General features: G+C 41.5%; 1 pseudogene; it reads left to right on the top strand.

The window, feature by feature from the left end:
* The first annotated feature begins 1,355 nt into the window (after positions 1–1,355).
* Positions 1,356–4,897, top strand: LOC142424346 (ras-related protein Rab-5C-like; annotated as a pseudogene).
* Positions 4,898–16,250: the final 11,353 nt, after the last annotated feature.

Below are 16,250 nucleotides of genomic sequence, written 5' to 3'. Positions count from 1 at the left end.
TCAGCTCTTCTTTTTTACCCTCCCTCCTCCCCCAGCCCAACCCTTGTGGCCCCCTGATAGATTGTAAATTGTTAATTATTTTCAAATCTCACTCCAACCACCATCTCCCTTTCCTTCTGGTTTTTGTTGTTCTTCCCCCTGACAGAGGGGTGGTGGTGGTGGTGGTTATGTGCCATTCATTGCAATCAGTGCCACCTTCCATCCCCACCTCTCCCCTCACTTCCCCCTACTCTATTCCTATTTCTGTTCCTGGATTCCATGTGTTGTGAGTTTTATCTCTTGCCTATACCTATGTACATGCTTCCGTCTAGTCTAGATTGGGAGGCGGCACTGAGGTCGTGGTAGAGGGGGGTAGGAGGCCTCCAGGACACAGAGGTATATTGCGTGACCCATTAATGCTCTATTGGACCCTGACTGACTCACTCCCTCCCTGCGACCCCTCTGTAGGGGGATGCTCCATTGTCCATAGACGGACTTTGGGTCTCCGCTCCAACCCCCCTCCATTCTCACCAATGCATTTTTGTTTGTTTGTTTACTGTTTGTTGTGAATTTTCTGATGCCTATTTCCCAGTCTCAACACTTCGCGATCACACCAGCTGGTGTGTTTCTTCCATGTGGGCTTGTCGCTTTACTGTTGGATGGCTACTTGTTTAACTTCAAGCCTTTAAGACCCCCAACACTATATTTTTTAATAGCCTGTCACTATCCTCTGAATTCACTACATCTACTTATGCACACATTTTGTCTTCAGTAGGCAGTGGGGATGAGCATCACAGGATGCCAATTTGTTAGAATAAAGTGTGCTTGTATTGAGGGAATGTATGAGCTGAGGTCCAAGGCCCATCAGCTGCATCAGTGTTTTGCCTTATAAATATATGTACATAGGCCAATAATACCACTAGTGTTATGGATTAATGTATTTGCATAAGTGCACACCTCTGTTAATCTCCCTATACATGCCTTTGCTTCCTAGAGCTTGGCTCTGTTTCCTTTTGCCTCCTCCTACCCTGCCATCACTTTCCCCTTCTTCCACCTCTTAGTGCTTCCTCTCCACTAGTTTGGTGTTGCTCTAATACCCACAGGATCTCTACCCTCTCCTAGATGCTGGTTCTGCTTCCCTAGTTGTTCCCCTGTCCCTGATCCTGTCTGCTTACCATACCCTTAGCCCCACCTCCTTATCCCCCCTCTACCTTCTGGGGCCATTGACTCCATTCCCTTCTCCCCGGGCTTCTCTCCCATGGTCCAACCCATATAATTAGGCAACCCATTCCATGTCCTAGTCCGAACAATAAGAAAACTTACAGTTGATGAAAGAAAAGTGAAGAGAAAAAGATGAGAGAAAATAAAAGAAAAAAGACCCTAGATCGGTCCAGGTTTGTTTGCTGGCCCCCATGGAACCATCCTCCCTGATCCTGAAGGAAATCTGGGGGCTGCCCCTCCACTTTTCTCCTCCCCCAGAGTCCATTCTTGGGGCTCCTCAGGGGCTCTGTGGCTTGACTGTACTACAATTGCTGATTTGTTATGCTCCATTCCCACACTGTCTCTCCACCCTGTGTCCCCATTATTGTCCCCTCTCCATATGTTCCAAATAGGGGCAACATGTCTTGAGCTGTTGGTAGTCACATAGTCCTCTCCGTGCCCCAGTAGCTCCATGCAGGGAACTCATCCTCTGGGTTTGGTGTGCCCAAATGGAGTCTAGGCCAACTTCCCCTTTCTCTTTTTCCTTCTTGGTTTGCTAATGTCTGAGTATGATAGGTCGGTTCCTTTTTCCCACCAGAAGGTCTAGTGTCATTCTCTGAGCCACACACTTCCAGCGTGAAGGTCAGGCTGGGTCTGGTTGAGGCTAGTCCTGTTGTCCAGACTTCATGGATTCCTCCATGTGTTATGTTGCCCTCCTGTTTTGATGCACTGTGGTGGGGTCTGTATTCACACTCCAATTCTGTGGAGATCAATATTCTCCCCCTGGGTGATTTAATGTCCTGTTCCCCCATGTCATCATCTCAGTTTCTCCCTATCCCCATTTTCCCAACTCCTTCCCCTTCTCCCTTTCTTTATGTTGGATTCACATGTACCTCCCTGGGTTTGCTCTGACTTCCCCTGAATGCCTATGCTTCCACCCATGTATTGTGAGATAGTGTCTTTTCTTCTATTCCCACTGTGTTAATTGTACTTACCTCAGGGGACACATTATACTTGTCCTTTTGAGATTGGCTTGCCTCGCTTAATATAATTACTTCCAACTCTTCCCATGAAATGACGTGTTTCATGTGATTTTTCCATGCTTTTTAGTGCTGCATAGTACTCCATTGTGTGTACGTGCTCGAGTTTACTAATCCACTCTCATCTATCATTGGAAACTTAGACTGTTTCCATGTCTTTGTGATTGTGAATTGTGCCGCAATAAATATTGGAGTGTAGACTGGTCGTGTTTTTTTTTCTTACCTCCTCTGGGTATATGCCCAGTAGAGGGATGGCTGGGTCATAAGGTAGATCAATTTCCATTTTCTTTAAGTATCGCCAGATCGCTTTCCACAGTGACTGTCCATATCTACACAACCACCAACAGTGGAGGAGGGTTCCTATTTCACCACATTCCCTCCAACACTTGTTGCTCTCTGATTTCCTGATTTGGGCTAACCTCAGGGGTGTTGAATGGTATCTCATGCTTATTCTAATATGTATTTTTCTTATGGCTAATGAATGGGAACACTTTCTCATATGCTTGTTGACCATGTGGGTCTCCTCCCTAGTGAAATTTCTTTTCAGTTATTTTGCCCACTTCCATAGGGGGTTAATTGTTTTCCTCTTTTTTCAAGCCATGAGGGTGTTGTAGATTTTACTAATGAGCCCTTGTCTGATGTGTCATTACTAAAAATCCTCTCTCAGTCTGTGGGTTGCCTTGTTACCCTCTTAGTGAAGTCTTTTGAGGTGCACAAGTGTGTTATTCTTATTAGATCTCATTTGTCGATTTCCAGTTCACCTGTGTGTGTACCCTTCCTTATTGCAGTGAGCTTATGAATTCCCTGGACCAGTGATCTTAGGTTTGTCCCAATTCCTTCCTTGATGGTCCTAATAGTTTGGGGTTTTACTTTTAGGTCTGTGATCCACCTTCAGTTTGTTCTTCTGCATGGGGTGAGGCAAACATCTTGTTTCATTTTTCTACATGTGGATATCGATTGTTTCCAATACCACTTGTTAAATAGGGCATCTGCTTCCCACTTGAGGGTTTTGGAACCCATATTGAAGATCATTTGTCTATATACTGATGGCTTTACTTCTGGCCTTTCTCTTCTTTTCCACTGGTCTGAATATCTGTCATTGTTCCAGTCACACGTTGTTTTGACCACTGTAGCTGTGTAGTAGGTATTAAAATCAGGTAGAGCAAGTCCTCCAACTTTGTCCTTCTTGAGGAGTTCCCTGCTAATTCTGGGCTTCTTCCCTCTCCATATGAACTTGGTGGTCAGTTTTTCCAATTCTTTGAAGAAGGTTGTTGGTATTTGAATCGGAATAGCATTAAACTTATAGTGCTTTGGGCAAGATTGATATCTTTACTATGTTGAGCCTTTCAATCCATGGGCATGGGATGTTATTCCATTTGTGGAAGTCACTTTTGATTTCCTGTAGTAGGGTCTTGTAGCTTTCCTTGGATAGGTCTTGGGTTTTTTTGTTAAATATATTGCTAGGTATTTCAGTTTGTTCTTGGCTAATGTGAAGGGTACTCTCTTCTTGATCTCCTTTTCTATGGTCCTGTCTGATGGGTATAGTAAACTTGTCGACTTCTGTTGGTTGATCTTGTATCCTGTCACTCTTCATATTCCTCTCTCGCTGTAAGTACTCCTGTTGTGGAGCTTTTGGGGTTTTCAATATACAGGATCATGTCGTGTGCCAATAGCTACAGTTTTACTTCCTCCTCTCCCCTTTGGATGCCTTTAATGTCCTTCCGCTGTCTTATGTTGTCAACTGGAACCTCCAGTACGATATTGAATAGAAGTGGGTACAAGGGGCATCCTTGTTTTGTACCCTTTTTCAGTAGGATTGTTTTTGTCTTTTCTCCATTGACTATGATGTTGACTGTTGGCTTTATGTAATAGCTTGAGGAATTTACCTTCCATTCCTATCTTCCTGTCTAAATTAGATATGGGTGTTGGATGTTGTCAAAAGTTTTTTTTCTGCATCTATGGATATTATCATGTGGTTCTTATCCTTTTTCTTATTGATGTGTGTATTGGACAGGGTTCTCTAGAGATTCAAACCAGATTGCTAGTAATTATATATAAATATATTTATAAAGATAGATATATAATTCAAGAAAGAAACTGTTAAATTATATACAGATAGATAATACAAGAAATTAACAGTTAAATTATAAAGCAGTGAGACACTAGTCAGTTCCACGAGTATCAGGAGAGCACCATTGGAGCGGCCTTACTTACACAGTCTGCTTGGACAACACAACAGTCAAGTTTGAGATCTGGGACACAGCTGGACAGGAGTGGTATCACAGCCTGGCCCCCATGTACTATTGGGGGGCCCAGGCTGCCATCGTGGTCAATGACATCACCAACACAGATACCTTTGGACGAGCCAAGAACTGGGTGAAGGAGTTACAGAGGCAGGCCAGCCCCACCATCGTCATCGCACTTGCAGGCAACAAGGCGGACCTGGCCAGCAAGAGAGCGGTGGAATTCCAGGAAGCACAAGTGTACGCTGATGACAAAAGCTTGCTGTTCATGGAGACCTCAGAAAGGACAGCAGTGAACGTGAACAAAATTTTCATGGCCATAGCCAAGAAGCTCCCCAAGAACGAGTACCAGAATGCCACAGGTGCCCAAGCTGGAACTGAGGGGTAGACCTCCAGATCAGCCCAGCCAACCAGAGCCAGTGCTGCAGCAACTGAGCCCCCCTTGCCTGCCCACTTCCCCCAACTCCTCCACCTCAATGACCGACTGGAATCCACTCTAACCAATCGCACTTAATGACTGGGCCACCGCTGGGGGGCAGGGGGAGGGGGTCCACCATGATTTCTCCATCTAATTTTGATCATAGGCCGGAGTGAGTTATGCCACCTGCACCTTTCTGTACAAATACTAATTCAATTTTAAGTCTTAGTCAGTCTTTTAATATATATGATCTTCTGGTCATCCCACTCCCTTCTCTACTACCCCCTACTGACCTAGACTTGTAGGCCACGTGCTCCTGGGTTGCCAACCCCTCCCCCCACCCCTTCTCACAGATGGGGGCCGGAGGCTTGCATGGATACCCCTCCTTCCCACCGCCAGAGCATCCACATCCTGACCTGGCTTAGAGCGGGCTTCAAGTGTGGCAGGGGTGGAGGGGAGCCGGGAAGCCCTGGCTGCCAGGGAGGGAGGACGAGGCTTTCTACAGTAGGCCATCATCACCCTCCCTGCCCCCACCCCAGAAGAGACACAGCAACATTACTAGTTACTTACCACACACGTGCTGTGACAGCGTCAAACACCCACCACCCACCCGCCCCCTCAGCCACCCTGACCTCTGGCTCTAAGCCTTGTTTTGACCAAACCATGATGAGTATGGGGGGGGGGGAGGCAAAGGGGTGGTGGTGGGATGGAACAACTTTTTCTGTATTTTGTACTGAATGTTTTCTTCAACATGTAACCAATCAGTATCTTGTCAATATAGTCAGCCGACGGACCTCAGGGGGAAAAAGAAGACAGTTCTTCATAGTACTTTGTGATTATCCTTTAAATCTCATTGGGGTCTGTGGAATTACTACTTTTTCATCCCTCATCATGGTTGTTGATATTTGCCCCTTCCTTTCCTTGGTTAGATTGACCAGCAGTCTCGATCATGTTGATCCATTCATAGAAGCAGCTTTTTGCTGCATTTATCTTTTACATCGTTCTCTTGTCTTCCCACTGGTTTAACTGCCCTGATTTTTACTATTTCCTTTCTTTCGCTATTGCAGGGGTTATTCTGTGACTCTGTTTTAGTTGTTGGAGGTTTGTGATAATGTATCTGTCATAAGTCTCTGTTCTTTTTTCATATATGCATCTATTGATATCAAGTTACCTCTAATATCTGTCTTTGCAGTATCCCATAAGTTTTATATGTTTTTTTTCTCGTTCTCATTGGCTTCTAGAAATTTCCGAACATCCTCTCCAACCTGGGCCTGCACCTATTCGTGTCACAGGAGATCGTTTTTCATGCTTCAATTAATTGTCCTTGCTTTTCTGGTCGTCCTGTTATTAATCGCCAGCTTTATGGCATGGTGATCTGAGAAAGATGTCTGAATAATCTCTATGTGTTTGAATTTACTCAGGTTTGACTTGTAGCCCAGCATGTGGTCTGTTCTGGAAAATGAGCCCCATGGGCTTGAAAAGAATGTGATTTTTTTTGCATTTGGATGGAAAACTATAAATGTCTATCAAGCTCAGTTGTCTAATTGCATTGTTTAGCTCTATAGCCTCTTTGATGAGTTTCTTTCCCAGTGAGCTGTCTTTCTTTGAAAGTGGAGTATTAAAGTCACCTACTATGATTGTTGAATCCGTGATTTCTTTTTTCATCTTTTTAATAGTTTGATGATATTCGCGGCTTCATTGTTGAGTGCATAAATACTCAATATGCTAACTGGTTCTTGGTTTACTGATATGTTGAGCATTATATAGTGCCCCTCCTCGTCTCTTATTATGGTTTGAACCCTGATTTCCATTTTGTTGAAGATTAGGATTGCCACCCCTACTTTTTTTTGAGTTGATATTTGCCTGTAATGCCCTCTGCCAGCCTTTTATTCTTAGTTTATTTTTGTTTGTGCACTTAAGTTGTTTCTCTTGCAGGCAACAGATTGATGGATTATGTTTTCTGAGCCAGTATGTCAGCCTTTTTCTTTTTATATATGAATTGGATCCACTGGAATTCAAAGTTATTATCACAATCTTTGGATTCACTGTTGTCATACCTTGTCTTGTGTTTTGGGTGTTTTGCTATTATCTCCCTTCAAATCAGTGTGCTGTGTTTGAGTGGGGAGTTTCTACCTTGTCTTCTTTTTTCTCTGAGACCCTGTTTGTTTGGTAATTGTTGCTGGCATGTTGGTGTATGGATAAAGATGGGCCACATGGTGGTCTCCTGTTGTTCTTGGTGGAGGTTGATCTTCTGGCTATAGTGAGTCAGCCAGTATCTTCTGAAGGGTCAAGTGTCTTGCAGCATATTCTTTAAGTCTTTCCTTTCCCTGGAAGACCCTTATATCCACTCTATCTTAATGGATAATTTGGTAAAGGATTATTGGAGAGGCGTTTTTTTCTTTCAGCTTTTGAAAGATGTTGCTCCACTCTCTCCTCCTCTTCATGGTGTCAGCTGATAGGTCTGAGCATATTCTTACCTGAGCACTTTTGTATGTGACTGTTCCCTTTCTTTACCTGCTGTTAAAATGTTATCTTTTTTCCTAGAAGTTGGATATTTTTAGTATTGTATATCTTTTAAATCTGTTATTTCATAGTTTACTGTGTTTTTTAGTACTTACGGTGTTTTTAAAGACTTTTATGGTGTTTTTGTTTTGTTTTTAGTAATAGAAGGTATTTTAGGAATTTTAGATAGTTTTTTTAGGGCTTGGGATATATTATGGCTTTTAGAATGTTTTTAAGGGTTTTTATGATTTTTGCAGGGCATTTAGTGTGTGTTTTCTGTCTTTTGGGGGTGGTGAGAGGGCTTTTTGGGTTTTCAGTCTGTTCTGTCGGGCATTTTGGGGGGCGCTTTTGGTGTTTTGCGAGTGACTTAAGGTGCTTTCAGGGGGCATTTAGGGTGGTGAGAGGGAATCCCCAGCAGGATATAGGTGAAACACAACCCCTCAAGGCAGTTTGCTATGGGAAGCCCAAAGAAGTACCAACACCAACCTTCCCAACAGAGAGTCCATGCCTTGGCAGGACCAGGAAAATGGTACCTAGTTCAAATCAATCAACAAGAAAGCAGCAAGCTGTTTACCCAACTTCAACAAGAAAATAGAAACAAAGCCAAATGTCAGAGGACGACCTGGGCCTAATGACTGACATTGAAAAGGCAGATGTTGACCCCCTAAAGAAAGAAATCTTCAGAATGCTGCTTTGAGTCTTACAGGATATGAGTGAAACAAGGCAGGAAAAGGATGAAATGATAGAGGAGGTAAAGGCCATTCACCAAAGGGAAATACAAGAACTTAGAGAGGAGATAACAAATTCTAATATCAAATTCACAAACTTCACCCACTACCTGGAGGAGGCAGAGAACCACATAGTGACCTTGAGTAATACCAAGCATATATTAATAAGGAAGAAAAAATTCCAATAAGTACACCAGAGAAGCCAAAGGAAACCTCTGAGCTATGTCTGGCGCTATGGAGAGCAACAACATCAGAATAATTTGATTACCAGAGGAAAACACACAAAAAATAAATCAACATAAAAAATAGTGATGGAATTCTTGGAGGAAAATTTCCCAAACTTAATGAATGGAATCGAGGCAACCATCCATGAAGCCGAAAGAACACCAGCTAAACTGAATCCCCAAACGTCACCAAGATATATAATTGTTAAACTATCCAACTTTCAGGAAAAGGAGAAAATCATGAGAGCCACCAGGGAAAAACAAGCAGTCACATATAAAGGCAAGCAGATAAGGATATGCTCAGACATATCAGCAGATACTGTGAAGAAGAGGAGACAGTGGAGCACCATATTCTGAAACTTGAAGGAAAACAGCATATACCCAAGAATACTCTTTCCAGCCAAATTATCAGGTTGATGGAAGAGTGAGTATCTTCCTGGATAAGGTAAAATTCAAAGAATACAATAAAATTAATACAGCACTAAAAAATATCCTTGCCAACCCAGTATGAACAGAAGAACAACACTCACCAAGTACAAATAAAAGACTGCCACATAGAACAACTCCATCCAGAGACCGAAAAAAAGGACAACTGGCCCAAGATAACATTGGCTTAACAACAGAAAGAAGGCAAGAATGAACCACACCCACCCACATGCACAACTCTGAGATAAGAAAGGAAATTTCATAACAATACATGTGCACATGAAAAAGGAATAGAGATTTATGGTTGATATGCTGGCACAAAAATGTACAGAAACTAGACAGAATCAGCAGGACAGTCCTACTAATATCAAAAGAAAAGAAATAATGAAAATGAGGGCTGAGATTCAGGAGAGGGAAAATAAGAAAACTATGGGAAAAATTAATGCTGCTAAAAGTTGGTTTTTTGAAAGGATAAACAGAATCAACAGACAACTAACAAACTTAACCAAAGAAAGGAAGGAACAAATCGCAATAGCAAAGATGAGGGATGAAAGAGGGGACATTGCAATGGACCCTAATTAAATCAAAAGGATAATTACACAGTTTTACAAAGGGCTTTACTCAAATTAATTCAACAACTTGGAAGACATGGACAAATTCTTGTAAACACAATCCCTCCCTAGACTATCCCAGATGGACATCAAGAATCTCAACACAGTAATCGCAATAAAAGAAATAGAAAAGGCCATCAAGGGACTGCCAACAAAAAAATCCCCTGGATAAGATAGCTTCACAGGAGAATTCTACCAAGTTTTCAGGGAAGAAATGCTACCAATCCTACACAAACTCTTCCAGAACATAGAAAAAGATGGAAAACTCCTGAACTCTTTCAATGAAGCTACTATAACTCTGATACCTAAAGCAGGTAAGATCCCACAAGAATTGAGAACTACACAATATTCCCAATGAACATCAATGCATAAATCCTTAACAAAATACTGGCCAAGGGAATACAAAAGTATATAAAACAAATAATTCACTATGATCAAGTGGGATTCATACCAGGAATGCAGGGATGGTTCAACCTACGAAAGACCATTATTATTTGCCACATCAAAATGAAAAATTGTAAGAATCACATGATAATATTGATATATGTGGAAAAAGCATTTGATAACATCTAACACTAATTCTGGTTTAAGACACTCTAGAAAATAAGAATGGAAGGAAAATTCAATATAATACTAGCTATGTACGAAAAACCAACCGCCAATGTGTTAGTCAATGGGGAAAAGATTAAAACAATCTCTCTGAAAAAGGGGACCACACAAGGATGCCCTTTGTCCCCACTCCTATTTAACATCATACTGGAGGTACAAACTAACAGTATAAGGCAATTGTTCTCAACCTTCCTAATGCTGAGACCCTTTAATACAGTTCCTCATGCTGTGATGACCTACCAACCCTAATATTATTTTTGTTGCTACTTGATAAATGTAATTTTGCTACTGTTATGAATCAGGTGGCCCCTGTGAATAGGTCATTTGACCCCCAAAGTGGTCGCAGCCCACAGGTTGAGAAATGCTGTTATAAGGCAAAGAAAGCCATCAAAGGTATTTGTCTGAGAAAGGAAGAGGTGAAACTCTCATTATTCACAGATGATATAATTTTATATATGCAAATCAGCAGGGGGAACAAACTGATGAAACCCCCGAGGAATTAAAAATATATACTTTGGAGACAGAAAGTGGCACCCCATCAGGCTCGACTGCAAAAACTCGTGAAGGCCAACAAACAGAACTTGAACTATTTATAGGCTTTCCCATTTTTGTCAGTGATGTTCTTTTTGTTATTGTTAATTTGATTTTCTTTTTTGCTTTGTAGATATTGTTTTGTTGGTTTTGACTTCCTGTGTTGTTATATTTGGCTTTGCCTGATTTGTGCACTTATTAATGTATCTGTGTGTCTATCTAGATAGGAACAAATAATTTGGAGATGAAAAGAACGGGACCAATGGTTCCAGGGAGATACGGGAGAAGGAGAGGTGGGAGAAAGGAAGGGGAGGTGAGACCAACTCAGAAACAAGGGAACAACAAGTGAACTAAAATCAATGGAAGGAAGGTTGTAGGATGCCTAGTATGGCTCAATCAAGGGCAATGTAGCAGTGAGGAAATACTAAACCCGAATGAAGGCTAAATATGATGGTGGGACAAGATGAAAGTAAAAGGAAATAGAGGAAACAAAACAAGAGGCAAAGCACATTTATGGAGGTCTAAAGACAGGCATGTACATATGTAACTATGTATATAATGAGAAGGGGATAGAACTCTGTACTGAGATGAACATTGGGCCACAACTCAAGTACTCCCTTAACACAAGAACACTTTGTTCTAACAATCCGGCACTCTTTGATGCTCATCTTCCCGACACCGTCATTGAAGACAAAATGGGTGCATAAGGAAATGTGGTGAAGAAGCTGATGGTGCCTGACTATCAAAAACATAGCATCTGGGTTCTTAAAAACTTGAAGATAAACAAGTGGCCATCTAGCTGAGAAGCAACAAAGCTCACATGATAAAAGTACACCAGCCTGTGTGATCATGAGGTGTCGATGGGATCAGATATCAGGCATCTTAGACCCAGAATAAAACCACACCCAAGGTGAATGGGCGGGGGGGGGGGCATGGAGTGTAGATCCAATCTGTAAACAGAGAGATCACAGGGAAGAGATGAGCCAGTCAGGGAACAGTATAACACCGATAAAACACATAACTTTCCTCTACTTCTTTGGTGCTTCCTTCACCCCACTAGCATGACCTCAATTCTACCTTTCAAATCTGATTAGACCAGAACATGCACACTGCTACAGATAAGAGCCCATGACACAGGGAATCCATGGTAGATAAATCTCTCAGGGACAACAAAGGGAGTAGAGATACCAGGAGGATACGGGGAGAAATGGAGAACGGATCACAAGGATCATCCTGGAACCCTCTCCCAGGGGGACAAATAACAGAAAAGTGGGTGAGGTGTGATGGAGGATGACGTAAGATATGGAAAATATAATCTATAATTTATCAAGGGTTCGTGAGGGAGGATGAGCGGGGGAAGGAGGGGGAATAAATGGGGAGCGGATATCAAAGGCTCAAGTGGGAAGAGAATGCTTTGAAAATGATGCCCTAATAAGTGCAAATGTCCTTGACACAAATGAGGAATGTATGGATTATGATAAGTGATGTAAGAACCCCCCAAAAGTATTTAAAACAAAATATACCCTAAAATGCCAAAAAGAATACATACCATAAAACTAAAAAAATATCCTAAAATGCTAAAAAAAAAAAAAAAAACCCACCATAAAAACTGGGGGATGGGGGTTAGTCTGGGTACTTTAGAGAAACAAATCCACAGAAACTCATGTATAAGAGAGAGTTTATATAAAGGTTAAGTGAGCATCAAAGAAAATCCCAACCCAGTGATGCCCAAGCTCATAAGTCCAACATTATCCCATTAAACCATTTGTCCAACACCAATCCACAAAGTTCTCCTCCATCTCACAAAAGAGACGCAATGATGCCCACTGCAGGAGGAAAGCTGAGTTAGTGAATGCGTAAATATCTCAGCGCTGGCAGGGCTCTCCACATTGGTGCTCCAGCACTAGGGCTGCATCAGGTGAGGTCCATGTGTCTTCTCCTTGGGGATGTCTTTCAGGAAGTCGGGCTTGCAAGCTGAAGCAGGGAACTGCTTAGGCAGATGCACCCTGGTCCAACCATCACAAAGCAACAGACCTAAGAACTTGAAAGGCAAAGCTCAACGAACCATTTATCCCTTCACCCTTCAATGAACCCCACATGTGTTTATCAGCCAGGTTGCACAATAAACTACCTCAGGGTAAACAGTCTTTAAACATCCCAATGCCCTAAAAACCAAGTTGAAAAACAAACGAAAGGCCTGAAAAAACAACCTAAAATGCTATAAAACACACCCTAAACCCTCAAGAAACATTTGAAATGCCCCTGTGTTAGTCTGGGTTGACTAGAGAAACAATTTCAGACACACTCATATTTGTATAAGAAAGAGTTTATATACAAGAGCAATTGTATATTGAGAAAACATCCCAGTCCAGTCCAGATCAAGTCCACAAGTCCTATAGTAGCTTATATGTCTGATACCAATATATAAATTCCTCTTCATACACATACAACACATGCAATGACAGAATACAGGAAGATCACAGACCAGTGGGTAGAAAGTCTTGTGGATCCAGTAGCAGTAGAAACATCTTAACACTGGCATGGGTCTCTATGTGGCACTTCCAGTTCCATAGCTCCAGTGTAGCTCCATGTGTCTTGTCAGCAGAAAGGTCTCACAGGGAGTGAGTTTACCTGGCCTCCAGTGAACAATATTCTCCTTTGCACCTCCAAATGAGGAAATCAAGCCGCGACCTGATTGACAGGCTAGACTTCACCCCTTCACAAGTTCACAGGAGATTATGTAACTGCCAGAGCCCCAAACACCCCAATGTCCTTAAAAACCCTAAACACACTAAAAGCCCTAAATCTGCCCTAAAAAGCACAACAAACTCCTAAAGACTACCCTAAAACCCTAAAAAATACCCTTAAAAAGCTAAAAAAAAAACTCACTAACCCCGTAAAAAACTCTAAAATGCTTTAAAAACACCCTGAAATCCTTAAAAACTAGCCAAAAAGTATCAAAGAACACACAAAATTCAAATGAAACTGTCTAAAAGCCAAATAAATACACTAAATTCCCCCAAACACCCTAATTGCCCTAAAAATGTCCCACCCCAACCATAAGAGCTCTAAAACTTCATAAAACTCTTAAAAAGTGTACCCTTAAAAACAACAAATATAACGTGTGTTCCCAAAACACCATAAAAGTCCCCCAAACATATTAAAAATCTAAAAATTTCCTAAACACTCCAAAACGCCCTAAATTCAATAGACACTGCTAAAACCCTAAAAATGACGTAAAATCAAAAATACCATTAAGCCCCTAAAATACATACTTATACCTTATAAAACAGTACCCCCTTAAAAATACAATAAGATCCCAAATCATCCTAAAAGCCATTTTAAAATCTCTTCAAGCCCTAAAACACTTTAAAAGCTGTAAAAAACCTCTGAAAGCCCTAAAATTCTCAATAAACACCCTACGGCAATGCAAAAGTACCCGAAACCCTTCAAAACATCCTCCAAACCCTAATGCTCATCCTAAACTTTATTAAAACCCTAAACACTCCCTAAGGCACAAAAAGACTCCAAAAGTCCCCAAATGCAACCTAAGACCCTAAAAAAACTATGAAAGCACTCAATAAAAGCCCAAGGGCCTTAAATAGCACACTAAATTCCCCAAGAACACCCTGAACTCTATAAAAAAACACCAGCCTGAAAGACTTAAAGACACCTTAACACCCTCCCAAAGACTCTAAAAGCCCCAAAAGACACCCTTAGAAACCCCAAACACACTGAACTCTCCTGAAAACTTATGAAATGCTCCAAAACACCTTAACCCTACAAAACAACTTAAATGCCTCTAAGCACATGCTAAGGCATTAAAATGCTAACATCATGTAAAAAAGCCTAATAACCTTAAAAAACACCCTAAAGCCCTAAAACCAACAAAATACACTAAACTCCCAGAAAACACCCTAAAATACTGAAAAACACTCTACAACCTTCAAAAAAGACTTTAAATGGCCCAAAAAACTCCCTCTGTGTCCCAGAAAACACACTAAATAACATGATAAAAGTTTTAAATCTGCCCTAAAAACACACTAAAATGCTAAAAACCGATCATAAAAGGCCAAAAGCACACTAAAAGCCAAGCACATTAAGCTCCGAGGCAAACTAGCCACAGTAACACCATTTTGTGCACTGCTAGGTGACCTACCCTCCTTCCCCTCCCTTCTAGAAAATACTCAAGGGCATGGTTTTTAGAATGTCCCTACATACTCAGAACTGGGATGCTATTCAGAATGGTAAAATTAATTATGCTATTTTTGCTTTTGTAACACTCACTCGCTTTGAATGTAAAATCAATCATGCTAGTCTTCTTTTCTCTTGTTTTAAATTTTTTATTTTATTGGGGGCTCTTACAGTTCTTATCACAATCCATACATATATCCATTTTGTCAAACACATCTGTACATATGTTATCATTAAAAAAATATTTTCTTTCTATTTGAGCCACTGGCATCAGCTCCTCATTTTTCCTCCCTCCCTTACCCACCCTTCCTTCCCCATTCCCCCTTGTCTTACCCTGGCTGCTGTCTCATTTCACCCACTTTTCTGCTGCACATCCCTCTGGGATAGGGGCCCTATATCGCTCATTGTGTTCAGTTCCCCCTAACTCCCCACCACACCCATACCCTCCTAGCACCGCAGCTCCCCTTTTTATTCTGAGGGTTTTATGTGTTCTGGATTCCCTGGGTTGTGAGCTCTTATTTGTTCTGGTCTAGCCAGATTTGTAAGATAGAATTGAAGTCATGGTAGTAGGGGGTAGGGCAGCATTAAAGAACTAGAGGAAGGTTGTGTGTTTCATTGTGCTATACTGCACTCTGACTGGCTCTTCACTTCCTTGTGGCTGTTCTGATACTGGGTGTCTAATTTACTAGTGATGGGCTTTGGGTCTCCACTCTGCCTTCCTCCTCATTCACATTGATATGCTTGTTGTTAATTTGTTTTGGGTCTGTGATGCCTGATGTCTGACCTCATCAACACCTCATGATCACAAAGGCTGGTGTATTTCTTCCATGAAGGCTTTGTTGCTTCTTAGCTAGATGGTCGCTTGTTTACCTTCAAGTCTTTAAGACCCTAGATGCTATATCTTTTGATAGCTGGGCACCATTAGCTTTCTTCACCACATTTGCTTATGCACCCATTTTGTCTTCAGTGATCATCTCAGGGAAAGGGAACATCACAAAGTACCATGTTAGTAGAACAAATTGTTCTTGTGTTGAGGGATTACTTGAGTAGAGCCCCAATGTGCTACTGTAAGATTTTATAAATATATATTTGTATATATCTCTATTTCCTTGTCATTGTGTATAAATGTATTTACATAGACACATTTCTATATTTAGACCACTATAAATGTTCTTTGCCTCCAAGTTCTTTACTCTAGTTACTTTTACTTTCCTCCTTCCCTCTATCATGTTTGGCCCTCATTTGCATTTTGGTCTTTCCTCTCAGCTACATTGCCCTTGATAAGGCCCTGGAAAGCATCCTATGCCCTCCTACCCATCAATTTTAGATCATTTATTCTTCCTTTGCCCCTGGGTTTGTTGGCACCCCCCCATCCTTTTCCCCCATCTCTCTCTCTCCCCTGTTTCCCTCCCAGAACCATCAGTCCCCTTGTTCTCTCCTCCTGATTGTTCATCATGCCTATCTTGTCCAGATAGACATGCATAGACAATAATACATGCAGAAACAAAGCTGAGCAAAACAACAACAAAAGAGAAGACAACAAAT

The sequence above is a fragment of the Tenrec ecaudatus genome, chromosome 13 (assembly GCF_050624435.1).
Source record: "Tenrec ecaudatus isolate mTenEca1 chromosome 13, mTenEca1.hap1, whole genome shotgun sequence".
NCBI lineage: Eukaryota > Metazoa > Chordata > Mammalia > Afrosoricida > Tenrecidae > Tenrec > Tenrec ecaudatus.
Note: the sequence above shows the minus strand (reverse complement) of the source record. Positions and strands in the feature narration are given on the sequence as shown.